Below are 27,286 nucleotides of genomic sequence, written 5' to 3'. Positions count from 1 at the left end.
ACAAACATAACAAAAAAGCAATGATCCAAGTGAGACTGAGTTTGAAAAACATGTAAATAAACTTCAGTAAGCACACATATTAAGTGGCCCTTTCACAAAACTTTCTCAGGACAGCTCAATTTAACCACAGTTGTCTGGCACATGATATAGATTCTATCTGAGAAGGTGTAAAATCAAGGCAAAAGGCCATAGCTAGATTCAGAGTACACCAGCCAGATTGGGTTCTATAGCTATGTTCTGTCATCCAAGAAGAATAAACTTGAAGTCATGTAGAAGAACAATCTTGGGAACAATAGTATTTGAGATAAAAGGCCCTCTGCCTTTTAACCTGAGGCTCTCACATTTCTCCAAGGCATTGTTGGCCACAGGTAATTCTTTTGACTGTGTTCTGACACAGCTACAGCAGTTTTTTGTTGTTGTTGTTGTTTCAGGATTTTTGTTGTTGATTTATTTTTAAAAGGGATATATAATTTATTAGTTTATTAGATGATGAATTGGGAAGACAATTCATACTTACCAAATGGGATGTTTTCATCAAAACCCTCCCCCACAGGGATAAGGGAACTCTTTCAAAGACGAAGTATGAGAGGCAGAGGCAATGGAGGACTACAAGGAAATAATACCTTCAAGATTAGGGTTAGGATTAGTGCCTATGTCTACCATATGAACTCACAGAAATTGTGGTAGTGTGCACAGGTCCTGTACAGGTTTAAACAAGACAGAGTCACAGAAACACATTAACTAGCAGAAGTTATGACTCAAATGGACCTCACAGACATCTACAGAATATTTCACCCAAACACAAAAGTATATATCTTCTTCTCAGCACCTCATGGAATCTTCCCTAAAAGTAAACACACACACACACACACACACACACACACACACACACACACACACTCCTTCACACATAATACAAGTGGAATAACATCTTTTTCTTATTGAATTACCATGGGTTAAAGTTAGACTTCAATACAACATGAACTACAGAAAACCTGTAAAGTCATGGAAACTGAAAAACTCTCAGATGAATTTCCACTAGGTCAAGGAAGAAATAAAGAAAGAAATAAAAGACTTGCTAGGAGTCAATGAAAATGAATGTACAACATACCTTTTAGCATTGCTAAGAGGAATGTTCATAGCATTAAGTCCCTACATAAAGAATTTGGAAGTGGGCAGTAGTGTCACACACCTTTGATCCTAGCAATCAGAAAGCAGAAGCAGAAAGATCCATGTCAGCCTGGTCTACCAAGTTTCAGGAGAGTCTCAAAAGCTGCAAAGAGAAACCTTGCCTCTAAAGACCAAACCTAACAAACAAAGAATTTGGAGAAATCTCACACTAGCGATTTAACAGCATACCTGAAAGCTCTGAACAAACAGAAGCAATCTCACCCAGGAAGAGCAGAAGAGAGAAAATAATCAAACTAAGGGCTGCTACCAATAAAATGGAAACAAAGAGAACAATGCAGGAAATAATCAATGAAACAAAGAGTTGGTTCTATGAAAATATCAACAAGATAGACAAACCACTATCCAAACTAACCAAAAGGCAGGGGTAAACTATCTAAATTAAAAAAATAATTGCCAGGCGGTGGTGGCGCACGCCTTTAATCTCAGCACTCAGGAGGCAGAGGCAGGCGGATCTCTGTGAGTTCGAGGCCAGGCTGGACCAACAGCCTCCAAAACAATACAGAGAAACCCTGTCTCATAAAAACCAAAAGAAAAAATCAGAAACAAAAAGGGGACATAAAAATAGACAATGAGGAAATTCAGAGAATCATCAGGTCATACTTTAAGAATGTGTACTCCACAAAATTGTAAAATTTAAAAGAAATGAACAATTTTCTTGATAGGTGCCTCATACTAAAATTAAATGAAGACCAGATTAAAATTTAAATAGACCTCTAACTGTTGTGCCCATCAAGAGACCCCACAACTTCAAGGAGCAACGATAACTTATTGCAAGTACAAAAGGTATTTTTATTAGTAACCAAACTGGCTGGGACCTCACTCTACTGGAAGAATAAGGTCCTGTCTTTCAACTACAAGGCGTTTTTAAAAGGAAAAAGGGAAGGGGGATCATGAGACTAAAAGTCTCAGGTTGCAAGTTTCCCATGGTTACAGAAATTAGTGTACAAAGTTTCCGCACAAGCTTCTCATGAAACAAAGGGTATTGAGGGAAGAAGTCATTAACTGTCACCTGTCTAGGTAAGAATAATTGGCACATTTGTGGGCCAGGGGCTTATGATCAGTGCACATCCTGTGGTCTAAGAGTTTTATGACCAGTAGTGAAAGAGGCCAGCCATCCAGCTCCCAGTTTTTTCAAGACAAGGGGGAAGAGGCAGATGTTGACACAGCTGCTCATGGGTTCCAGCTTCCTTTTTTTCTGGGAGCCGTTTGTGGTCTCTGGTCAAGTATTCTGTGGTCAGTTCTCTCTTTCTTTGTCATAGTCTAAACATTTATGTCTTTCAATTATTAATTTTTCCATCACAATACCTCCTAATGAAATAGAAGCAGTCATCAAAAGTTTACCAACCAAAAAATAGTCCAGGGTGGGATGGATTCAGAACAGAATTCCATCAGAATTTCAAAGAAGATCGAATACCAATACTCATCATTTTTTCCATGCAACAGAAATAGAAGAAACATTGCCAAATTAGTTTTATGAGTCTGTAATTACCCTGATACCCAATCCACTCAAAGATGCAATAAAGAATGAGAATTACAGACCAATCTCTCTCATGAATATTAATGGAAAAATGTTGAATAAAATACTGGCAAACTGGATCTAAGAACACATCAGAAAAATCATTCACCATGATCTAGTAGGCTTCATTCCAAAGATGCAGGGATGGTTCTATATATGAAAATTTGTCAATATAATCCAATATATAAACAAACTGCAAGAAAAAAATCACACAATCATCTCATTAGATGCTAAAAAACCCTTAGACAAAATCCAACATCCCTTCACGATAAAGGTTTTGGAGAGATAAAGGATACAAGAAACATATCTAAGCATAATCAAAGCAATTTACATACTGACAGCCAACATCAAATTAAATGGAGAGAAACCCAAAGCTATTTCACTAAAATAAGGAACAAGATAAGATTGTCCACTGTCTATGTATCTATTCAATATAGTAATCAACTCCTAGCTAGAGCATTAAGACAACAAAAGGAGATCCAGGAAATTCAAATTGGGAAGGAAGAAGTTAAACTTTCAATATTTGATAATGATGTCCTGCTATATGTAAATAACCCCAAATATTGTACCTGGGAACTCCTATGGCTGATAAATACCTTTAGTAATATTTCTAGATACAAGATTATTAAAAAATCAGTATTCCCTCCTCTGTACAAATGATAAATGGGCCAAGAAGGAAATTAGAGAAATAAAAACCCTTCATAATAGTCACAAATAATATAAAATATCTTGGGTAACTTTAATCAAACAAGTGAAAGATTTATATGATAAGAACTTTTAAGTCTTTGAATAAAGAAATTGGAGAACATACCAGAAAATGGAAAGATGCTCCATGCTCATGGATCAGTAGGATTAACATAGTAAAAGTAGTGATCTTACCAACAGCAATCTAGAGATTCAATGTAATCCACATCAAAATTCAAACACAATTTCTCCTAGACCTCAAAAGAAAATTTCTCAACTTCATATGGAAACACAAAAAAAAAAACCAGAATACCTAAAATAATCCTGTATAATAAAGAAATTCTCAGAGGTATCACTGTCCCTGATGTCAAACATTACTATAGAGTTATATTAATAAAAAAACACTTGGAATTGGCATAAAACAGCCACATGAATCAGTGGAATTGAACTGAAGATGCTCATGTAAATCCACACACCTATGAAAACCTGAATTTTGACCAAGAAGCCAAAATTATACAATGGAAAAAAGAAAGCATCAACAAGTTGTGCTGGCATAACTGGATGTTAGTATGTAGAAGAACACAAATAGAGCTTTATCAATCACCCTGCACAAAATTCAAGTCTAAGTGGATAAAAAACCTCAACATAAATCCAGTTACACTGAAGCTGACAGAGCAAATTGGAAGTAACCTTGAGCTTACTGGTATGGGAGCCAACGTACTGAGTAGAATGCCAGTATCACAATGAGGTTGGCAATTAATATTTGGGACCTTCTGAAATAGAAATGCTTCTGTTAGTGAAAGAACAGTGTCAATAAGATTAAGGAACCAAAAAAATCATTCTTGAGTGCAGTAATCTAAACCCAGAAAGATAAACATGGTACGTACCTACTCATAAGTGGATATTAATTGTAAAGGATAACCAGGCTACAATTCACAGCTGCAGAGAGGCTAGGTAATAAGGAGGGCCCAAAAAGGGACACATGGAAGGGAAAATAGAAGAGATCTCCTGGTGGGGTGGTGGTGGAGTGAGGGGAACATGAGAGATTCAGTTGGGCAGATTGGGGCAAGATGGAGTGAGAGAGTAGTGAATGAGATGTCTTAATGAGGGGGGCATTTTGGGGTTAGAGAGAAACCTGGTGTAATAAGATTGGTGACTATCCTGATTGTCATCTGAGCCAACATCTAGTAACTTATGGAAGCAGATGCAGAGATTCAGAGCCAAGCACTGGACAGAGGTCAGAGAATACAGTTGAATAGAGGGAGGAGGGATTTTCTGAGCCAGAAGCTCAAAGTCATTACAGGGGACACTCCCAGAGACAACCTGAGCTTATGAGAGCTCACTAACTTTGAAGGGACAGCTAGGGAGCCTGCATGGGAAAATACCCAGGCCCTCTACATGTGTGACAGATGAGTAGTTTGATCTGTTTGTGGGGCTCTTAGCAGTGTGATCAGGACCTGTGCTTGGCACTTGAGCTGGCTTTTGGAATCCTATTCCCCATGCTGGTTTGCCTTACCCAGCCTTGATGAGGAGAGGGGAGCTTGGTCCTGCCTCAATTTGATGTGCAATGCTTTGTTCACTCTCATGGGAGGCCTGTCCCTTTCTAAATGTAGATGTAGGAGGCTTTGATGGGGAGTGTAGAAAGGAGATTGGGGGGGTAGGAATGGAAGAGGGAGGAGAAACCATGGTTAGTTTGTAAAATGAAAATGAAAAATGAGTAAAATGAGGAAATAAAAGAAAATAAAATAGATATTATACAAAAAAATCTCTGTTCAACTTGGCTTGTGAAACTTTCTCTGTGGTTTTGCATAATCATCCTACTATTTTTAACAGAGATCATCAAATAATATTTTTATTGAAACTTAAATTTTGTATTTTTTTAATTAGCATACAAAGTAATATGCTTCATAATGACATTGTCATATATACACATGCTATATTTAAATTTTTCTTTCTTTTCATGAAAATATTCATTTAAGATATTAAAAGAAAATTCAGCAGCAACCATACTGACCCCTCTGTTAGATGAAAGACTCCAGAAACCTCTGGAAAAGGAAATTCAGCATTTCTGGCTGAAGATCTTGGTACTGTGAACACATGTCCAAGTCCTGATGCTATTTCCTTATATCTCATAATCGGTTGCTCCTAGGTACCTTGCCTAATTGATTTAAAATGTACACTAAGTAATGCCAGCTGCTTCTAGCTTACACACTTTAGGCTTTCTCAAAACTTGTATTTGTTTTTATTTTTTGTTTTAGTAATCAAAAGTCTATAAAAAGGTATGGACTTGCTACATAATAAAATGTTGCTGTCTCTTTTGCAAGTTCAATTGATGAAGTAATAACATTCAGTGTGATTTGTCATTTGGTGACTGAGTCTTTTTTTAAAAAGTAATTCAGGTTAAATGAGATCATAAGTGGTCCCAAACCCATAAGGTAAGGACACATTTAGGAATGAGAAGACAGACTAGCACATTGTTTACGGACATGATAAAAGGATCTATGAACCAGAATGAGTCCTCAATAGCAGTCAAATCAGACAGTACCTAGACTTAGAAATTTTAGCCTAAAGAACCTAAAAAATAATAATTCTGTTTAAGCAATCTGGTGTACAGTGTTTGTTATGATGGCCTGAAGTTTCTAAATACTGTACTCTTAACTTCAACCTTAGAATTTGTTCTTTGTGTTTTGTATGTGTGTGTGTGGTGTGGGTTTGAGTGTGTTTGCATATGTGTGAGTATACACATGTGTATTCAAGTTGATGTCTAGTATTCCTTTACTGTATTCCAAATTATTCACAGACACAAGGTCTTTCTCTTGAATTCAGAGTTTGCTGATAGGCTACTCTGCTAACCACCTTCCTTCAGGGATCCAATCTCTGCTCTCTGGATATGGGAATTAGAGACAGGACACCACTCTCATGTGGCATGTATGTGACTTCTGGAGATCTGAATTCAGGTCTTCATGATTGCTGCTTATGAAGATGAACCCACCTTGAGTAAGTTAATGGTGCCTCCGCTGATGTAGAATGTAGAGGCTCTGTGAGTACGCAGAGTCCTCAGCCTGCCTGTAGAGTAAAAAACTCCTGATACTCAATTTATTCTGAAATGAATTTTGCAAACATCTCCCATATTTATGTGAACCAATTGCAATGTAATGAATTCCGTGACAAAATATGGGTATGACTGACTTATTGATGGGTACCAAAAGGGCAAAAGTCTTGTCTTTGTATAAAGATTCTACTCAATGTTTTTATTTCTGAGCTTCTTTTAGTATTTCAATTCATATTTGCTGCCAGGTGGTGACAATTCAGTGGTTACTGATTCTTATCATTTGTTGAAGAGAAAACAATGTTCACATTGTTTTATGCTTGTAAGGATCTAATGGGTTAATTGTGTTGATAACATTATTACTATCCTTATTTGTGTAAATGAGGACACAGAGATATTAAAAAGGTTAATTAATTTTCTCTAACACACAATTAGCAAGTGGCAATGTTAAGAATTGACCCTCTTGAATTTTACTCCACAACATGGCATCTTGGAACAATAAATAAGCATCTCCTGAATGCCAACTCAGGTGAAGTAGTCTTAAGCTTCACAATGATGCTTTGGTTGGTGATAAACCACAGATGTAAGATTATAACAGAGCTGTGAAGCCATTGTTGCTGTTATGACATTGGATCCTGTCTGCTGTCAAAGGCCATGTCTGGGTTTGTGGCCTTATTGCAGTCAGGGTCTGTGCTTATATCCGTGGTTCTTAATACCATTAAAGGCCATACCTATGCTAAAGGTCTGGGTCACTACCACCCCCTGGGGCCGTGTTGGTTTCCTAGGGCCATGCTAATGCTGGGGCAATGTCATATGAGTGGCATGTGGCACTGGGGCTAAAACTGCTGCTGAGTGCCATGCCTGGGTCTGTGGTCCTGCTGTAGCTGGATTCTTTATTTATATCCATGGACCACATTAGCACAGGGGACCATAAGAACCATGTATGTTGAAATCCCAGGAATGTGCTGAGCAGGCCCCATCCATCGCTGGTTCTGGGATAGCTGGTCCTACCCCACCCTGTACACTGCATCAGGAAATCTTGCTCTGTTCCTCATGGGAGAGCTATTTTTCACACCTGGATGAGATGGTCCCACCTCCTACAACAGACATGGGTGGGCTGGCCCTGATGGCATGGTCATAGGAGAGTTGACTCTGCCATTGCCTCAGGGGGGGGCAGTCAGTAGCCCTCAACTACCACCCAGACACACCAACTTGCCTTGGGTTGGCCTACCCTAACATCTACCCCATGTAACCTACTAGAGTGCATAAAAGGATTGGTCCTACAGAGCTACACATACAGGAGTTTCATTACTTCTGCAACAACAATATGCCTGAGGGGAGTTTCACTGGGAATCCAGTGATTATGGTGTACCAGAGGCCTTGAAACAGACCAAAGAGTCATTGTAATGAGCATGTGCAGAGGGGCTGATTGGACAAAATCAGCTGGATGACACACCACAGCACAAATAAAGAAGTGTTGGGAAGGATGGATGAGTGAGGTGGATATTTTGCTTTGCTTTTCATTAAATTTTGGTGGTGGTTATTTTGGGGGGCATGCTACAGGGGTGAGGGGCAGATATAGTAGGATTGGGAGGTGAGCAGGCTTGAGGTGCATGATGTGAAATTTCCAAGGAATCAATAAGGAATTCTGTAATAAAAACATTAGTGAGATTTCTTCAACTATCAAGTGTTTTTTTTTCCCATGGAAGCAGAGAAAACTTCACTACTCTGATAAGTTGTTTCCAGTAACAGTGCTAGAACTTCCTTTTAGTTCACCCCACTGTTTCTTCATATATAAACTTCACTCTGATGAAGCTTCTGTTTGATTACAAGCATGTCTTAGCTACTGTGCTGAGTTATTAAGGTATCTGTTTATGATAGAACATGTTTGATTTGAGTTTCTGTTAGAGCCACACTGAATTCCAGCTCAGTTTCTTCCTCTTATTTCTCAGACTGACTTTTTACAGAATTAATCTTTCAAGCCTATGTTTAAGACTATTGTCTAATGAAAACGGGACAAGGGTCATGAGGCAGCCTTGGAGGAGGACTTGGCAAGTGTCTTTTATTCATCTCAAGCCTTCCACGTCATATTTATTTTATAGTTAAGTATTTTGTAATTAAACTACATTTCCTAATATTAAGAAATGGAAATTTATGACTCAAATATTAAGAAAAAACAATGTATTTCAAAGGAAGTGTGGTTTATTATTATTATTGTTATTGTTATTATTATTAAAAAACTGAAATGGGGGTCAAAATTCATTCTCTGTGCAATTTTGACAAAAAGAAACCACTTCTATTGTATACCAAAAACATATAAAGTTGGCTTTTAAAAGCTGAACTATAGTTATTGTTTCTTCTAGATGACTGGAAGACATCCACTAGAAGATGACATCTTCTAGTCAAGAGAGTTAGCACAAGATCAGCACTAATTATTGTCTATATCCCTAGAGTAATCTCTCCCTCCCCTTTAGTCCCCCTCCTCCCTCCCCCCCTTCTCTTTCTCCCAACCCTCTCCATTTCTGTCCTTCCTCCATCTGTCTTTGTCTATATTCTTTGCTGTTATGGAAAAGCTGCAATGTCTTTTATAGCCCATTCACTTCCTGATGGATTTCACTATATTCCAGTTGGCATCAACTGTTCTGAACCTGGCACGTCTAGTTTACCATTATTCACATCAATATAAGAATTAAAAGGAATCTGGGGCATTAAATCAGCAACATTTTTTTTAGCCCAGCAGAGAGATGAAGCAATAGTTAAAGGACTACAAAATGAACTAACTGGACAACAGAACATAGTCACACAGAATCCGCACCGATGAACTCTCTGCTCTGGAATAAAGCACAGTATCCTTTCACTGTTTCTGTGTACCTGTCTTTTGTTAAATTACTAGAGCCTAGCTACCTTCTTAATGTGTGTGTTTGCTGTGTAATCATGACATAGAAAAAGCTAGAGAAGTACAGTGATACAAATTTGGATTGTAGGGTCCCAAGGAAAAGCTGAATAAGACCCCTGACTTAAATAGTATGTAAGAACAAAGAGCATTTATTAAAATTGCAACATGTGTATTCACTTGTACAAAATGTTGATGATCCTGAGAAGTGTATGCAGGCTTCTTTTCAGCACAGCTACATGAGTTTTAGAAACAGTTAGGTTATGTCACACATAATTGGATAATCACCACAGTTACATTAGTATTTTTTAATAGGCTGAAGTTTTATTTTTGGACATACTTGGGTAACTTTCAAGGAGGTTGAAAGAATTGGGCTTCAAACATTGTGGGACTGGCTCAGGCCATTGTTCCTGCTCTCTCCCTCGTCCCTAAGTTTAACCTGTTGGTAAATAGCCCTTTGTGGGGAAAGACACCTGTTTGTCCTTCTCAAATAAGTGGAACCTAAATTCAGTTGTAAAACCTGGAAAGTTTAAACCCTTAGCTAATTGGATTTACTTCTATTTGTATCTATTTGGTGACTTTATATTTACTTAACATTGTTATCAATAATTTGGTCCCAAATAGCACAACCTACTATATTGGATGAGTTAGCAATGTGAAAACATTTGGGGATGGTATTTCATAAAAGTTCTATGTACAAAGACTCTATGAAGAAAGATATGCATACAGATGAAAGTAAAGAGGAAAACATTCCATGTGAAGCAGGTGTGATAATGCTACTAATTTAAGAGTTGTTAAGGGTAAGGACAGATGAACATGAAATTACATCATAACTGGACTAATAGGAATGCGATTGAATTTTCTTAGTGAAAGTGAAGGAATATCATGCAAACAATGTTTTACCTTGAGCAAATACTGGATGATTAAGATTTAGTGAAGAAGCTTTGTAAAATCCCAAAAGGTTCATTTTAGAGTTTGATGTTAGTTGAAACAAAAATTTTAAGCATAAAAATTGTTGTTTTAAATTATTTTTGGCTGATTACATATAGAGAGTGATTCTAAAGGAAAAATCCGCATTTTCAAGGGTTAATTTTAAATAGAATTAGTGACCTTTCACCATTACCATGAACCGAAGTTCCTATTCTTAGTTTTACAGTAACTGGGGCTAGGGAAGACAGAGTGAGGAAAAGAAAAGTGTTCCTTAGAGATTCATCTTCATAGTCTCCAAAAATGCTGGTATGATTGAAAAGTTGTATCAATAAAGCAGAAAGAGACACTAACTTTAGAGGAAGGAAAATTAACAGTGGGGAGGGGAAGTAGTTATATAAGGTCTGGGGCTCTTTGTGCAGACCAAGCTACTTGAAACTCAAAGCAAACAGAAATCTGCCTAATTCTGCCTCCTGAGCACAGTGATTAAAGCCATGAACGTTCAAACAGGCTCTTAATATATTAATAAAGCAACAAGACAGAGATGTCAAAGTCTCTGAAGTTACAGAATAGGAAATATGAGATAAATATGAGAATTGAGATAAACAGAACATTTGATAACACAATGAGTCTAACTAAAAAAATGAACATGTCCACGTCTCTTAAATGAACAAATCCCACTCTCCACTTCCACAATTGTACAAAAAAGAATTGGTAGAAACCTTTGGCAATTTTCAATAAGACTTTATCTTATTTCTGCCTTAGGTATACTAAGACACTGTGAAAGTATTTTTGAACAGAAGTCAATATTGACTTCATATTTTCTTGAGAGGATGGTGTTGTTTGTTTTGACACAATGGAATTTTCTCTGAACCATTTTTTAAATCTGTGTCTGCAAATTCCACACGTACCTATCAGGTTCCAGTTTCTTTTCTGTCTGTTTTAAAATGTTTTCAGATTTTCCTTGTCTTCTGCTTTCCTACTACTTCCTCCTCAAAGCCATAGCCTTTGGAACACATCTGCACTTCTCTCAACATTACAAATCTCAATGTCAAAGCTGGTGGCCTTTTATCTTTGTGGAAATTGCAAGTTTAAAAGGTTGAAATTATTCTGTCGTGGTTAAAAATCCTGCAATAGCACTCTTATAGTACTTCATGAAGGAACATAGAAGGGAACACTCAGCATTAAGTGTTTCATGAACAAAAATAACGGTAGTTTGAGGTCAAAACATTAAAAGTGGTATCTTTAGATGACACGATTGCTTATATCCGAGAATTTCTTGATGGTATTACTTGATGTTCATGAAATTCTGTCATTTCAAAAATAAAAGTTAATATTGGAATGGAAGAAAGCAATATTTTAAGCCAAGCCCACATTAGACAGCTCCAAAACTTCATGAGTATTAATAAGTAGTGATTGCTTCAGAAGACTGCTTTCTGCTGTGATGGTTCAGGTCTGGTGCTAAGGACAATGTGGACTTTGAAAGGGCTTAAATGACTTAGAGCATCACCCTCACACTCCCTCTTTCCCTCCCTCTCTCTTTCTCTCAGAGTGTGTTTCATTATATAGTTTAGACTTGCCTCCAATCTGTGATGCTCCTGACTCATCCATCTATGTACTGGGATTACAAGTATATATCACAACTTCACCTGGCTAGGAATTCTTGCCTGTCTGAGTCCTGTTTTGCCTCTATCTCTCCTCCTCCCTTTTCTTTCTTTGCTTTCTTCCATCTTGCTTTTCTTCTGTCCTTTATTTCCTACTTGCTTGGCTGCTTATAGCCTTTGCTATTTTGAGAATATATCTTTGAAGTACATAGTAAAACAAAAGACATTGATTAGTTTATAGTTGTGAAAATGCTTTGTGCTTGTCATCATTTCCTCTTTACTATATTCAACAAAAATGTAATGTCACATGTAATATTTAATATAATTTTGAATGAGACAATTATACTGTCTTCAAAAAGCTGCAATGATTATAATGTTATACAAAATAAGCTGAGTGGTTGTGGCTCATGCTTTTAATACCAGTGTTTGGGAGGCAGAGGCAGGTGGAATCCTAAAAATTCAAGGACAACCTGGTCCACAGAGTTAGTTCCAGGACAGCCAGAGCTACACATGAAATCCTATCTAAATGAAAAAAATACCACAATAACAACAACAAAAATGGTCATGATTTTAATTTGTAATAAATATAATAGCACACTTACAGTTTTTGCAAATGTTTATAATTCAGGGCATGATATCAAACACAGGTTAGCAACAAATGATGTATTTTATTTAATTTGATGAATCTCTGAAAGAATTGTTTAAACCTGAAATAAAAACTCGCTGTTTTAGTTTTTGACTGATTTATAGAAGCAAAAGAATGGAGACCTGGCAATACCAGTCTTGACAATAGCAGTGAAGTGTTCATTGATTGAAACCTTAACAGAAGATGGCACAATCTGGGTCTATGTCAGCTTCCATTATGAATTATTAATATGGTAACAAATGATGGATGATGACAACACTAATTTTACTCTGAGCAGTCTCATAAGAAGAAATTTTGAACTGTAGTCTGTAAGGGAGAAATAAAATTTAGATTTGGACCAGTTCCCTGGGGGGAGCCAGATTGGTTGATGTATGTTAACCTTACATTTCCCCAGAGCTTCAATTACTCCATTTTGAAATTAATCTTCATATTCAGGATGTGTGTAGAAGATTGCAAAACAGATGGTGACTAGTGACCCTTGTGTATGTGGAAGAGAATCTTGACTTCCTCTTTTCCTTTGGAAAATTACTTTCTACATCTGTATTTTAATTTCTGTGGTAGATACTGTATCTACTTCTGGGGTTGGCAACCACTGGAAATTCTATACAGTCTATATAGCACAGAATGTTGCACTTAAAGATACTAATGTAGTCTGACAACTCACTGTATTAATATACCAAGTGTCTAGTTGTGCATTTTGTCAATAAAATTATTATGTAAGATCTGTTACCATCATCATATTGCATATGACTTTGTAATTTCTGATTGTAAAATAATTTGCTATAAGTTGTACAAGTAGAAAGTGTCAGAGTTAGAATGTAAATCCATGTTTTCAGATTCCCACATTCTTTCCTATATATTCCTTTCCAACAACACAAACACATATAAACTTGACATTATCAGCATAGTGACAAAATATGAAAGAATTTAATCTATCAGATCAATGCCATTCAATCATCCACTCATTCTAATTCTCTGCAGTTGTTGTAACTCTTCAAATGTGGTAGTAGAATTTTCCCAGAGTACTTATTTCAATCTGTGATACTCAGCATTTTAAACTTTGAGCTTCTTATTACATGCTTATTTTTTAATTTGTCCTAGTTTTGAATCTCATCTCACAAATGAATTAGATTTCCTGGGCTGCAGGGACAGGCTGTTCTTTCAGCTATTGACATTCTATTTTGGACCTCACAAAGGGCTTACACACAATCATTTTTACAAGCCTTTGTGCAAAGCAAGTGACTGCTTAGTGTTATTGAGCAGCTGAAGGGCAGGTACATTGGCTGTATTCTCTTTTTTAAAAAGTGACTTTCATTTTCATCTAGAACATGATTGACTATTATAATACAGTATAGTAGCACAGTTCAATAGAGAGGAGATAAGCTTTGAATCATATAAATTCTTATATCAAAAGTCCATAGTATTTAAATGAGGAAATAACATTATTGTCTGCAAAAGAACTCTGTGTGTCTTTCAGGTATTTTCAACTTTTTAAAGAGAGTTTAATCAGAGTGCTGGGTTTATTTAACAATTTCCATTGAGTAGATTTTCAGGTGAGAAAATTGTGAATATGCTGGGAGATGAATAGCTCTGACAAAAGAGGCCAGCTAGAGTGAGGTCAAAAGCACTGTTCAGTAGAGTGGTTCATGTTCTTTACCACCTATAATTGATGAGTGATAAGAATTTCAAACAAGGGTAGAAGGTTACTATTTTTAAAACCAGTTAAATGCATTGGCATTTAAAAGAGAATCCTGGTTTTTTACATTCTGTGAGCAAAGTACTGTAATTCCACAGTTTCAAATAGAAAGCCTGTCTGTTCATCAAAAAGTCAGGTGTTTTATGATGATGTAGGAAAAACACAGTTTTGACAGACAGTGCTTTTGTTGCAATTGTTTCCTTGCACTGCTTCCTGTCATTGGGCAAGTGGCAGCGTAGTGTAACAGGGCCCAAATGAATTTGAAAGTGACAATGAGCATATCAGTGAGTGAAATAGCTGCATTACTTATGGATTACTCTAAATAAAATTAATTCTGCTGATTATTTTATCAGTGAAATGATCAAATTCTGACCTTTATTAATGTCTATTGTGAGAAGTAATCATGAAGTTTTGAAAAAGACGCTGGCTTTTTCTTTATTTTATACCCTCTGGTGAATTTAATTGTTAAATTGAAACATTCATGTTCCCAACTGACAGAGAGACCTGGATTCCCTTCAATGTCTTGAAAATTGGAGGGAATTAATAAGATACTATATTAGTCACTCTTCTGTTTCTGTAAAGAAACCATGACAAAAAATATATATATTTCACACATTTTATTGAGGGCTTGCTTATAGAGGTTTAAGTCCATTTTCATCATGACAGAGAACATGGCAGAATATGGGAGTAGGGAAGGAAGGATGAGAAGGAGGGAGGGAAGCAAGGAGACAGACAGACAGAGAGAGAGAGAGAGAGAGACAGAGAGAGAGACAGAGAGAGAGACAGATACAGAGAGAGACAGAGAGACAGAGAGAAACTATACAACAGTAAAACAGTCATGTGTTTTCAAAAATTCAAAACCCACCCCCAGTAACACACTTACTTCAAATAGGCTACACCATGTAATTCTTTAAATCCTTTCAAATGGTTCCACTTCCTAACGATAAAGCATTCAAATATCCATATTATGCTACCCTAAGGGGTCCCATATTCTTATACATATCATCATATTCCACTTTTGGTCCCCAAAGTCTTGCAGCCATTTGGCAATGCAAAAATGCATTCAATCCAACTTCAAAAGCCCCCACAGTCTTTCACAGCCTCAATGCTATTCAAAAGCCCAAAGTTTCTGAACTGTAACTCTCTGTAAAATCAAAACCAAACAGATAACATGCTTTCAACATACAAGAGTAAATAACAAACATCACCATGCCAAAAGGGAAGAAAGTGTCCATAATGAGGAAATATTGGACCAAAGTCAAACCAAAAAACCAGCAGGGGAAACTCCAAATTCTCCATCTTCATATTAATGTCAAAGTACTTTTCAGATTTCTAACTGTTTCAGCTTTGTTGATTGTCACAGACTTCTCTCTCTTAATTTGTATCTATACCCAGTCACTAGGCATCCCACAACTCTGGCAGCTCTAAGATTTTGGAGTGTATAATGCAATTCTACAATATATCACCTTCACAACTTTATATCATGGCCTCTCTGGGCATCCATTCAGGAATACCTCTGACACATGATTGACCTCAGTGTCTTTCTTTAGCCAAGGAGGCATATTCCACAACCTCTTTCTTGTAGTTTTGACTCTAAAGCCCAGAATCATGTGGAGAAGCTGTCAAGTTCGGCTTCTTGATTTGACTGGAACTTGACTTCCTCTTTCAATTACATATGTATAACTTTCTATTTTAGGTAGTTTTTTCTTTTCTTCTTCAACTTTCAATTAATTGCTTTTCACAAGTTGGAAGCAAAGCTGGTTGGGGTCTCAACCTGAGGTCACCACTCCCTTTATTTATTTTAGCATTTGGCTTTTCTTTAAACATTTTGTCTTCTTGATTATAGGCCTATATAAGATTGTTTACTAATGACGACATGACATAGTCAATATTAGACTGTCGTCAAATCTCCTCTGCCAATGCTATTAATACTGAACTTTTGAATTTAGTCTCAGGAATATTTCTATGGGCAAAAGCAAAGAGTAGTCACAGTGTTAGTCCAATTATCAAAAGAATGGTCTCTAAGCAACCTACTAATTAATGTTCTTCCCCATTGAAACTGCATGAGGCAGATCCTCATAGTTTACATTGTTGTCAGCACCATGGTCGTTCTTGTTACTACTGGTATGGCGCATTAATCTGTACTTACAGTGTTTGACTTCTTTCCTATCCCAAAGTCCCCAAGTCCACATTCACACAACAAACAGCCTGGTGAAGACTGTCACAGCAAAACACTTCTCCCTGATACATACTCCATCTTTACCTCTCAATGTTTTAAAGGAGGAAAGAGGATGTTTCAGATACCTATGTCTCAAAGCTAGTAGGATGCAATATACCACTTGATGATAGTAAGAACTAATCTGTATATGTGGTCTCATTCATAAATAGTGGTGGAATATATTCTGTATGGATAGCCCTGAAGATGGGCCATAGTAGAAAATACCAGTAGAATGGGAGAAAGCAATGCACATTGATCAAAGAGTAAACTAGAGGCTATATGACCATCTACATACATATATACATATACATATACACATATATATCCTTATTAGTTACCGTTAGTTACTGTCATATTGCTGTGATAAAACACCATTACCAAGGAAATATTTTAAACAGTTTACTTTTGGGCTTATGTTTTCAAAGATAAAGAGTTCATGATGACTGAGCAAACATAGTAGGTTAGGAAGAGCTAAGAATTCTCATCTGATACACAAGAAGCAGACAGAAAAGGCACACTAGAAATCATACCAGCGTTTGGAAACTTCAAAGCCCTACACCAAGTGGCACATCACCTCCAATGCCACACTTCCTGATCATTCCCTAGCAGTTCCAACTATTGATGATCAAGCATTCAAACCTATGACTGACTCTGTGCAGGCATTCTGTTTCATACAACCACTTTCTTCCATCTTCATGATCCTCTTTCTAGTTTCAGTACTACACATACAAAATATATTTATACACACATGTAATGTTAAGCCTAGGTTCTTCTGCTTGTCAGAGAAAACATGAAGCATTTGTCTTTATGAGTTTAACTTTTACAATGATCTCCAGTTCAGTCATTGAGCTTTCTTTAAAACTATAAAAATATACTGTATACACAGACACACACACATGCATAAACACACATACACGTCACATTTATTTTTCTACCACTGGATATCAAAGTGTGTTCAATTTCCCTTCTATGGTAAGTAGTGAGTCAAAAACCATGGGTATGTTAATACATGGACAGTGATTGGTATAGCTATGCAAACTGTCAGTTCTATTGTTAGATTTTTAAGGAATCTCCATACTGAATTCTATCACTACTGTATCAGTTCGCATTCCTACCAATAGGAATAAGCATTCCTTTTACTCACACACTCAGGAGCATTTGTTGGGAGATTATCTATTGTGACAAGAATGAGATGGAATCTTAAAGCAGTTTTAATTTTCATTTCATTGCTAGCTAATTACACTGAGCATTTTTTTCAAGTATTGTTGGCTACTTGTGTTTCTTGTTTATGAACTCTGCCTTCAGTTTCTTAACATGTTTATTAATGATTTAATTTTTATATTTAATTATTGCTGTTCTTTAGATATTTTATATATTAATTCCTGGCCTGATGTAAAGTTGGCAAATATTATTTTCCCATTTTGTAGGCTGCTACCTTGTCAATCTTGTGATTAGGTAATCATTTCCTTTGCTGCACAGAAGATTTTCAATTATTTCTTAAAAGAATTCCACTAACACAGGCAATAATCTCAAGAACTGGTGTATGGAATTGCATGGCCTATTGTCTTTATTTGGCCAATATAAAGGGATAAAGTTATATTGTACCAATTTTCAATGTAGACAAAGGATTTATGAGCCTCTCCTATTTTCTATCCCTTTGTATTTACCAGGAAAATACTACTGGGCCAATCTCCTGATTAGATGAAAAAAATCTACATAAAAAGAGTCAGCCCTGTTGTCTTAACTAAGACTCCTTGCATCATCAGCAAGTCCCTTGACAAGTGACCATGGATATGCAGGTGTGCCTAGGCAATTTCTTCTATAGATCTGTGCAGACACAGATGCTTGTGACAAATGAGAAATGTTTATATGCCTATGATTCTGAGATTTTTTAAATTTAGGTTAGAAACAAGCTTGTTTTACATGTCAATCCCAGCTCGGTCTCACTCCCCTCCTCCCCCCTCCCCACTAGGACCACCAGTCCCATACCCAAACTCCACTCCAATCCCCGAGGAGGGTGAAGCCCTCCATGGTAGATCTCCAGTAACTGCCATTTCATGAAGGGCAGGGCCTAGTCCCTCCCCAAGAGTCCCAACTGAGAGAGCCTCCCATATTGTGGCATGGGCAGTCAAAGTTTATTTGTACGCGAGGGATAAATACTACCCAAGGTCCCATAGGTTACCTAGGCCTCCTCACTGACACAAACATTCATGGAGTCTGGGTCAGTCCCATGCTTTCCACACAGAAATCAATCTGGGGTCCAAGAGCTCTCTCTTGTTCAGGTCAACTGTTTCTGTGGGTTAAACCAGCCCACTCTTAACTCCTTTGCTCATCAGTTCTCTTTCTGACACTGGATTCCAGGAGTTCAGTTCAGTGTTTGTCTGTGGGTATCTGCCTCTGCTTTCATCAGTCACTGGATGAAGGTTCTGCTTTCTAGACTCTCTGGCAGTGGGATGGTATGCTGGCACTACCCTGATTCATGTCTAAAATTCATAAATGAGTGAGTACATACCATGTTTCTCTTTTTGTGACTGTGTTTCCTCACTCAGGATGGTTTCTTCTAGTGCCATCCATTTGCCTACAAATTTCAAGATTCCATTTCTATTTTTTCAGCTGTATAGTACTCCATTGTGTAAATGTATCACATTTTTTCTATCTACTCTTCAGTTGAGGGGTGTCTAGGTTGCTTCCAAGTTCTGGCTATTAAAAATAATGCTACTATGAACATAGTGGAACAGACATTCTTGTTGTATGAATGTGCTTCTTCGGGTGTATGCCTAAGAGTAGAATTGCTGGGTCTTGTGATAGACTGATTCCCATTTTCCTGAGGAATCTCCACACTGATTTCCAAAGTGGCTGTACAAGTCAGCACTCCCACCAGCCATGTAGGAGTGCTCCCTTTTCTCCACAGCCTCTCCAGCTTAAACGGTCATTGGAGTTTTTGATTTTAGCCATTCTTAAAGGAGTGAGATTGTATTTCATAGTTGTTTTGATTTGCATTTCCCAGACAGCTAGGGATGTTGAGCGCTTTCTCAAGTGTCTCTCAGCCAATTTAATTTCCTCTATTGAGAATTCTCTATTTAGTTCTGTACCCAGTTTTTGATTGGATCCTTTGGTGCTTTGCAGATTTGCTTCTTGAGTTCTTTATAAATTTTGGAGATCAGCTCTCTGTCAGATGTGGGGTTAGTGAGTATCTTTTCCCAATCAGTGCATTGCTTTTTTGTCTTGCTGACTGTGTCCTTTGACTTACAGAAGCTTCTCATTTTCAGGAGCTCCCGTTTTTTAATTGTCGATGTTACTGTCTGTGCTACTGGAGTTATGTCCAGGAAGCAGTCTCCTGTGCTATATTGTTCAATGGTGCCTCCCACTTTCTCTTCTAAGAGGTTCAGTGTGGCTGAATCTATGTTGATGTATTTGATCCATTGGGACTTAAATTTTGTGCATGGCAACAGACATGGATCTGTCTGCAGTCTTCTACATGCTAGCATCCAGTTATGCAAGCACAATTTGTTGAAGTTGCCTTCTTTTATCCATGGTACATTTTTAGCTTCTTTGTAAAAAATCAGATGTTCATACATGTATGGGTTAATATGAGGGAGTTCAATCTGATGCCACCGGTCTACCTGTTTATTTTTGTGCCAGTACCAAGCTTTTTTCCGGACTGCAGCTCTATAATAGAGCTTGAAATCAGGGATAGTGATGCCTCCAGATGTTGTTTTGTTGAATAAGGTTGTTTTGGCTATCCTGAGTGTTTTGTTTTTCCATATACAGTTGATTATTGTTCTTTCAAGGTCTTTGAAGAATTGTGCTGGGATTTTAATGGGGAATGCAGTAAATCTGTTTATTGCTTGCGGTATGATTGCCATTTTTATTATGTTGATCCTACCTATCCAAGTGCATGGGAAATCTTTCCACTTTCTGGTGTTTTTTTTTTAAATTTCTTTCTTTAAAGACTCAAAGTTCTTGCTATACTGGTCTTTCCCTTGTTTGGTTAGTGTTACCCCAAGGTATTTTATGTTGTTTGTGGCTCTTGTAAAGGGCTATGTTTCTCTGGTTTCTTTCTCATCCCTTTTATTGTCTTTATATGAGGGACACTGATTTTCTTGAGTTGATCTTAAATCCTGCCACTTTGCTGAAAGAATTTATCACCTGCAGGAGTTTCCTGGTGGAGTTTTTGGGGTCACTTTTGTAAACTATCATATCATCTGCAAATGTGAAAGTTTGGCATCTTTCTTTCCAATTTGTATTCCCTTGATCTCCTTTTGTTGTCTTATTGCTCTAGCTAGAACTTCAAGTACAATATTGAAGAAGTATTGAAAGAGTGGACAGCCTTGTCTTGTTGCTGATCTTAGAGAAATTGCATTGAGTTTCTGTCCATTTAGTTTGATGTTGGCTGTTGGTTTGCTGTGTATTGCTTTTATTATGTTGAGGTAATTTCCTGTTTTCCCAGAGCTCTCCAAGACCTTTATCATGAAGGGGTGCTAGATTTTGCCAAAGGCTTTTGCAGCTTCCAGTAAGATGATCATGTGATTTTTCTTTCTCAGCTTGTTTATAATGTGGATTACTTTGATGGATTTTCATATGTTGAACCAACCCTGCATGCCTGGGATGAAGCCTAACTGATCATGGTGGATGAGTTTTCTGATGTGTTCTTGGATCTGATTTGTCAGTATTTTATTGAGTATTTTTGCATCAATGTTCATGAGGGATATTGGTCTGAAGTTCTATTTCTTAGTTGTGTCTTTGTGTGGCTTGGGGATCAAGATTATTGAAGCCTAGTAGAAAGAGTTTGGGAATGACTCTTCTGCTTCTAAGGCATGGAATACCTTGAGAAGAATTGGTATAAGCTGTTCCTTGAGTTTCTGGTAGATTTCTGCACTGTGGGAATCTGGACCTGGCCTTTTTTTTTTTGGTGGGAAGACTTTTGATGACTGCTTCTATTTCCTTTAGGGATTATAGGTCTATTTAAATTGCTTATCTGTCTTGATTTAATTTTGGCAAGTGATAGCTATTCAGAAAATTGTCCTTTTCCTTTAGAATTTCAAATTGTGTGAAGTACAGGTTTTCAAAGTATGGCCTGATGATTCCCTGGATTTCCTCAGGGTCTGTTGTTATATCCCCCTTTTACTTTCTGATTTTGTTAATATGCATGTTCACACTCTGTCATATGGCAAGTTTGGATAAAGTTTTGTCTATCTTTTTGATTTTCTCAAAGAACCAACTCTTCCTTACATTGATTTTTTTGTATTGTTGTCCTAGTCTTTGCTTTATTGGTTTCAGCCTTCAATTTGGTTATTTCCTGGTGTCTACTCCTCCTGGGTAACTTTGCTTCTTTGTGTTCTAGAGATATCAGTTGTGCTGTTAATTCTCTAGTGTAACTATTCTCTGGTTTCTTCATAAGTGCATGTAGTTCTATGAACTTCCTTGTAGCAATGCTTTCAAAATGTCCCATAAGTTTTGGTATGTTGTGTCTTCATTCTCATTGAATTCTAGGAAGTCTTTAATTTCTTTTTTGATTTCCTTATTGACCCAGGAATGGTGCAATTGTGCATTATTCAACTTCCATGATTTTGTAGGGTTTCTGCAATTTGTGTTGTTTTTGAAATCTACTTTTAATGGATGGTGGTCTGATAAGGTGCATGGAGTTATTCAAATTTTTTGTACCTGTTGAGATTTGATATGTTGCCAAGTATTTGGTCGAATTTTGAGAAGTTTCTGTATGGTGCTGAGGTGTATACTTTTTTTTTTTCATTTGGGTAGAATGTTCTATCGATGTCTGTTAATCCCAATTGGCTCATAACTTCTATTAGCATCTTTGATTCTTTGTTACGTTTCTGTCTGGTAGTCCTGTCTAGAGCTGAGAGTGGGGTGTTGATATCTCCCACTATCAGTGTGTGGGGCTTTATATGTTATTTGGATTTTAGTAATGTTTCTTTCATGAACATGGGTGCTTCTGTGTTTGGGGCAGAGATGTTCAAAATTAAAACTTCATCTTAGTGGATTTCTCCTGTGATGAGTATGAAGTGCCCTCCTTCACCTCTTTTGATTGATTTTATTTTGAAATCTAATTTGTTAGATATTAGGATTGCTATCCCCATTTGATTGGAAAACCTTTTCCCAACCTTTAACTCTTAGGAAATATCTGTCTTAGAGGCTGAGGTGTGTTTTTGTATGCAGCAGAAGGATGTGTTCAGTCTTCGAATCCATTCTGTTAGTCTGTGTCTCTTTATGAGCCAGTTAAGACCATTAATAATGAGGGATATTAATTACCATTGATTGCTCATTCTTGTTTGTTTTGGAATAGATGATGGTTGTGGCATTATATGTGGATTTACACCTCTTTTCTTTTGGCTGTTGGTAAGGTTGGATTATCTATTCCTTATGTTTTTCTGGTTGTAGTTAGCTCCCTTAGGTTTGGGTTTTCCTTCCAGAACTTTCTGTAGGGCTGGTTTAGTGGACATGTATTGTTTAATTCTTGTTTTGTCATGGAATATCTTGTTTTCTCCCCATCTATAGTGATTGAAAGCTTTGCTTGTTATAGCAGTTTGGGCTAGCATCTGTGGTCTCTTAGTGTTAGTAGAATATCTATCCAGGATCTTCTGGGTTTCAGAGTTTCCATGGAGAAGTCATGTATGTTTCTAATAGGTTTGCCTTTGTATGTTACTTGACCTTTTTCCTTTGCTGCTCTTAATATTCTTTCTTTATTATGTATGTTTGAGGTTTTTACTATTATGTGGTGAGGGGATTTCCTTTTGTGGTCCATTCTAATTGTTCTTCTTTAGGTTTTTTGTACTTTCATTGGCATGTCTTTCTTTAAGTTGGGAAAGTTTTCTTCTATGATTTTGTTGAATATGTTTTCTGCCCCTTTGAGGTGGACTTCTTCACCTTCTTCTATACCTATTATTCTTAGGTTTACTCTTTTCATGGTGTCCCATATTTCCTGGATTTTTTGTGTTAGGTATTTGTTGGCTATGAATCAATATCTCCCAGTGTATCTTTAACACCTGAGATTCTGTCTTCCATCTCTTGTATTCTGTTGATTATGCTTGTATCTGTAGTACCTGACTGTTTGCCTGCTTTTCTATTTCCAGCATTTCTCCAGACTGTGTTTTTTTTATTGCCTCTATTTCAGCTTTCAACCCATGTACTTTTTGATTGTTTCTTGGAATTTTTTTTGTATTTTCTTCTCTTTCTTGCATTTGTTGAAGTTTTTAGTTTGTATTTTCTTCCATTTCTTGCTTTTTTTTGCATTTTTTGGATTGGTTTTTCCTCCATGTCTTTAAGGGATTTTCTCATATCTTCTTTGACGGCCTCTATCATTTTCATGAAAAAGTTTTAAGGTCTTTTTTATTTGCTTCTCCCAAAATGGACTGTTTCGATCTTGCGGGTATAGATTCTCTAGTTTCTGGTGGTGTCATATTGTTTTTTTCTGTTGGTGGGTATGTTTTTTTATTGTCTCTTTCCCATCATTTCTTCCTGTGAGTACAGAAGGAGTCTCTTCTTCCTCTGGTATGTATGTGACCCCTTTCTAGTTTGTGGGAGCAGGTCCAATACCCTGGTGGCTTTCCTCTTTCGTGGATGGAGGCCATCCTAGTATCAGGACTTTAGCAAACTCTGGGTAGGCTGGACCCTCGCCTTGCCTGTCCCATGGGTTGAGACTGGGATTTGGAGTGGGCTAATTCCATTTGGGCTGGGATCCAGATCTGCTGTGTGCAGTCCTCAGTTCTCTGGCAATTCTGCTCAGGTAACCAGAAAGCAGGATGGAGACAGACCCACATTTACCTCACTTGTCCTGTAGGTGAAGAATGGACTTGTAAGCGCTGCCAGTCTCTGGGCAGGCTGAATCTCATTGGGTTGGGATCTGGATCTGCTGTGAGCAGTCCTCAGGTCTCCGGTGATTTTGCTCAGGCCACCGGAAAGCAGGATGGAGACAGACCCACACTTACCTCACCTGTCCTGTGGGTGGAGAATGGACTTGGAAGCCAGCAGTGTCTGGGTAGGCTGAATCTCATCGGGGTGGCATCTGGATACGCTGTGCGAAGTCCTCAAGACCCAGGCATTTCTCGAGATTTCCTGTTTTTAAAAATATAACATCACTAGGTGCCTGTTGGGGATTGGTTCTCAGACATGTTCCTTACTTGGCACTTGCTCCCCTAACCTCAGGTCTCTCGTATAAAATGGCATTGAATTTGTGCACTACACGCATTAAACTATATACTCTAAATCATTTCTAGATTCTTTTCATTATCCAACACATTAGAAATGTTGTATGAATAGTTTCATACTGTTTACATAAGGGAGAAGAACAATAAAAATGTTGGTGCTTAAGTTATATAGCGGTACTGATTTTTAGGATATTTTTAATTCATAATGAATTAAGACTGTATATGAATAACCCATGGATATGGTAAGCTATGTTTTTTTAAGTTCAGGAAATAATACTAGGGGAAGTTGTTCTTCATTCACGCATGAAGAACACAATGAAAATCTCCCAGTGGACAGGGATCACAAAAGAAGGAATTGGCATAGCTGTAAGTGGAACTTGTAGCTTGAATGCTAAGTGACATAAAGAGTTCTAGTAAAGGTCATAGTTTCATAGCTGGGGGTCTTACAAACCATATTATGATATTTTGCTTTTAATATTAGAATAATGAAAAGAATTTGAGAACTTTAGACAGAGACAGACATAGGTTAAGATACTCTGAGTTATTATGTGCAGAATTCAGTAATTACATAGTTTTCCTGGAAAGAACCAAGACAAAAGTGACACTTTCTCATTTAGAACTATGACTAAAGTCATTATACCAAGCCTGGGCCTTCATTCTGACTATGTTTTCAAACTATTTTTTCCAAACCACTTTCAATCTGCCTTGTTAAGAGGCACTTTATCCTTTAGAAGCTAAGGCAAATTATCATATACTCTTGAGTTCTGCCTCTGCCCCATCAATTAGGACTTCACTTAACTAACTTGGTGTGTCAGAATTTCTCCATTTATCTAGTTTTATTTTCAGTATACTTCAGCATGGCTCCTCCATTAAGCGAATTTACAATTCATAACTCCCTTATATCCTACATAAACCCCTCTTCCTTCCATAATATGTTGTATTTTTTGAGATATACAATACTACACAGACCTTGTTTATTTTTTACTTGAATTTTCCAAACTTTTGTAGTGATGCCACACCTAAACTATTCCCTACCAGTTCCCTAGGATCCACTAGCTGGTCTGTGACATACAAAGCACAGTTGTGTTAGTTGATCTTTGCCTTATAGTTACATCTAGAGTAAAATATATAAGTCAAGGTACCATAAAAATAAAAATTATTAAATTCTTTATTAAGGGAAATTAAAAGACCAGCATTTTCTAGTGTAAGTAAAGTTAGTGAAACAGCTAGATCTATATCACCAGACCTTTAATCTAATACCCTTTATATCGGTAACTTTGCATTCTGAGTTGCAAAATATCTACAAACTTGTCTTCAGTTTTGTCTGCTAAAAGCTGGTCATATGCAATCTACAGATTGACATTTGGCCAAGGTATCTGGCACTGTACAGACTGTCTCACTTCCACCATCACTGAGCCTCACAGTTGGGGACAAGGAGAAGAGGTTTGGACTGCAACTACTGTTGGCTAGGCAGCTGGCCATGGCTATTGCTCATGGTAGTGCAAACACTTGGTATTGGTTTTTCATCTACGTCTGTGCTACTAAAGGCTTTTAACATCCAGCCTTACAATTTCAAACTTTTGAATATCTCTGTGAACATACATTAGGATATTGCCTTGCCTCATGACAAACTGGTTATTTGGAATGACAAAATTTAGTCTGCTGGCATCTACCCAGAGAAGGATGTGGCTATTCAAGCTCCTCAGCCCTCACTCTCTGTGAAAACACCTTAGTTTTACAATAGCAACATGGGTATCTGAGAGGATTAGCTGATGTCAGATTCCAGTGGAAGGAAAGATCCAGAATTCCCAGAAGCTGTATGTCTTAATTAGTATTTCTTTTGCTGCCATAAAACAGCATGATCAAAAAGCAAGTTGGGGAGGAAAGGGTTTATTTGGCTTACTTCCACATTGCTGTTCTTCACTGAAGTAAGTCAGAGCAGGGAAACAAACAGGGCTGCAATCAGGAAGGCGGTGCTAATGAAGAGGGCATAGAAAGATGTTGCTTCCTGGCTTATTCCCTATGGCTTGCTCAGCCCGTTTTCTTGTAGAACACAGGGTTACCAACCAAGGGATAGCATCACACAAAATGAACTTGATCTCCTCGCATCAAGCGGTAATTAAGAAAATTCCTTATAGGCTTGCCTACAGCCTGATCTTATAGAATCTTTTTCTTAACTTAAGTTCCTTGTGTCAAGTTGATCTAAAATTGTTCAGTAAATCTTACTAGTGTTCACAGACAGGCTCTCTGTAAAGCATTTACCTTTCTCCTGTGACTTCCCTAATTCATCTAGCAGTTTAATTTATGAAACAAGCAGTCTTTCTTACATCTTCCCATCTTTTGTTCTGTGAAACATTGGGGGATGTTGTTAAATTGAGACATAGAGAAGAATCACTGCATGTAAAGCTATTTTGATGCATAGCTAATGAGGATGTCTGAGGAGAATTTGAATATTCATGTTCAATTTTTCCAGTTTAGCATCAGAATCAACTATCTAAATCTCTACCACAACATCACTTTATTTTCTGTCTTACCCTCAAGATGCTTTTGGCTTTTCTTGAGAAAACACTTAACTGGTTACACTATTAAGAAAATACTTAATTGGTTATATTATTATAAAACATTAATTAAACACTATCACAGTTACAGAATACTGAAGTTTCAGGTGTTTAACAATTTATCAGTTTTCCTGACACC

This window comes from Mesocricetus auratus, unplaced genomic scaffold (assembly GCF_017639785.1).
Source record: "Mesocricetus auratus isolate SY011 unplaced genomic scaffold, BCM_Maur_2.0 Super-Scaffold_100006, whole genome shotgun sequence".
Classification (NCBI taxonomy): domain Eukaryota; kingdom Metazoa; phylum Chordata; class Mammalia; order Rodentia; family Cricetidae; genus Mesocricetus; species Mesocricetus auratus.
The sequence above is the reverse complement of the archived record's forward strand: the minus strand, read 5'-3'. Positions refer to the sequence as shown.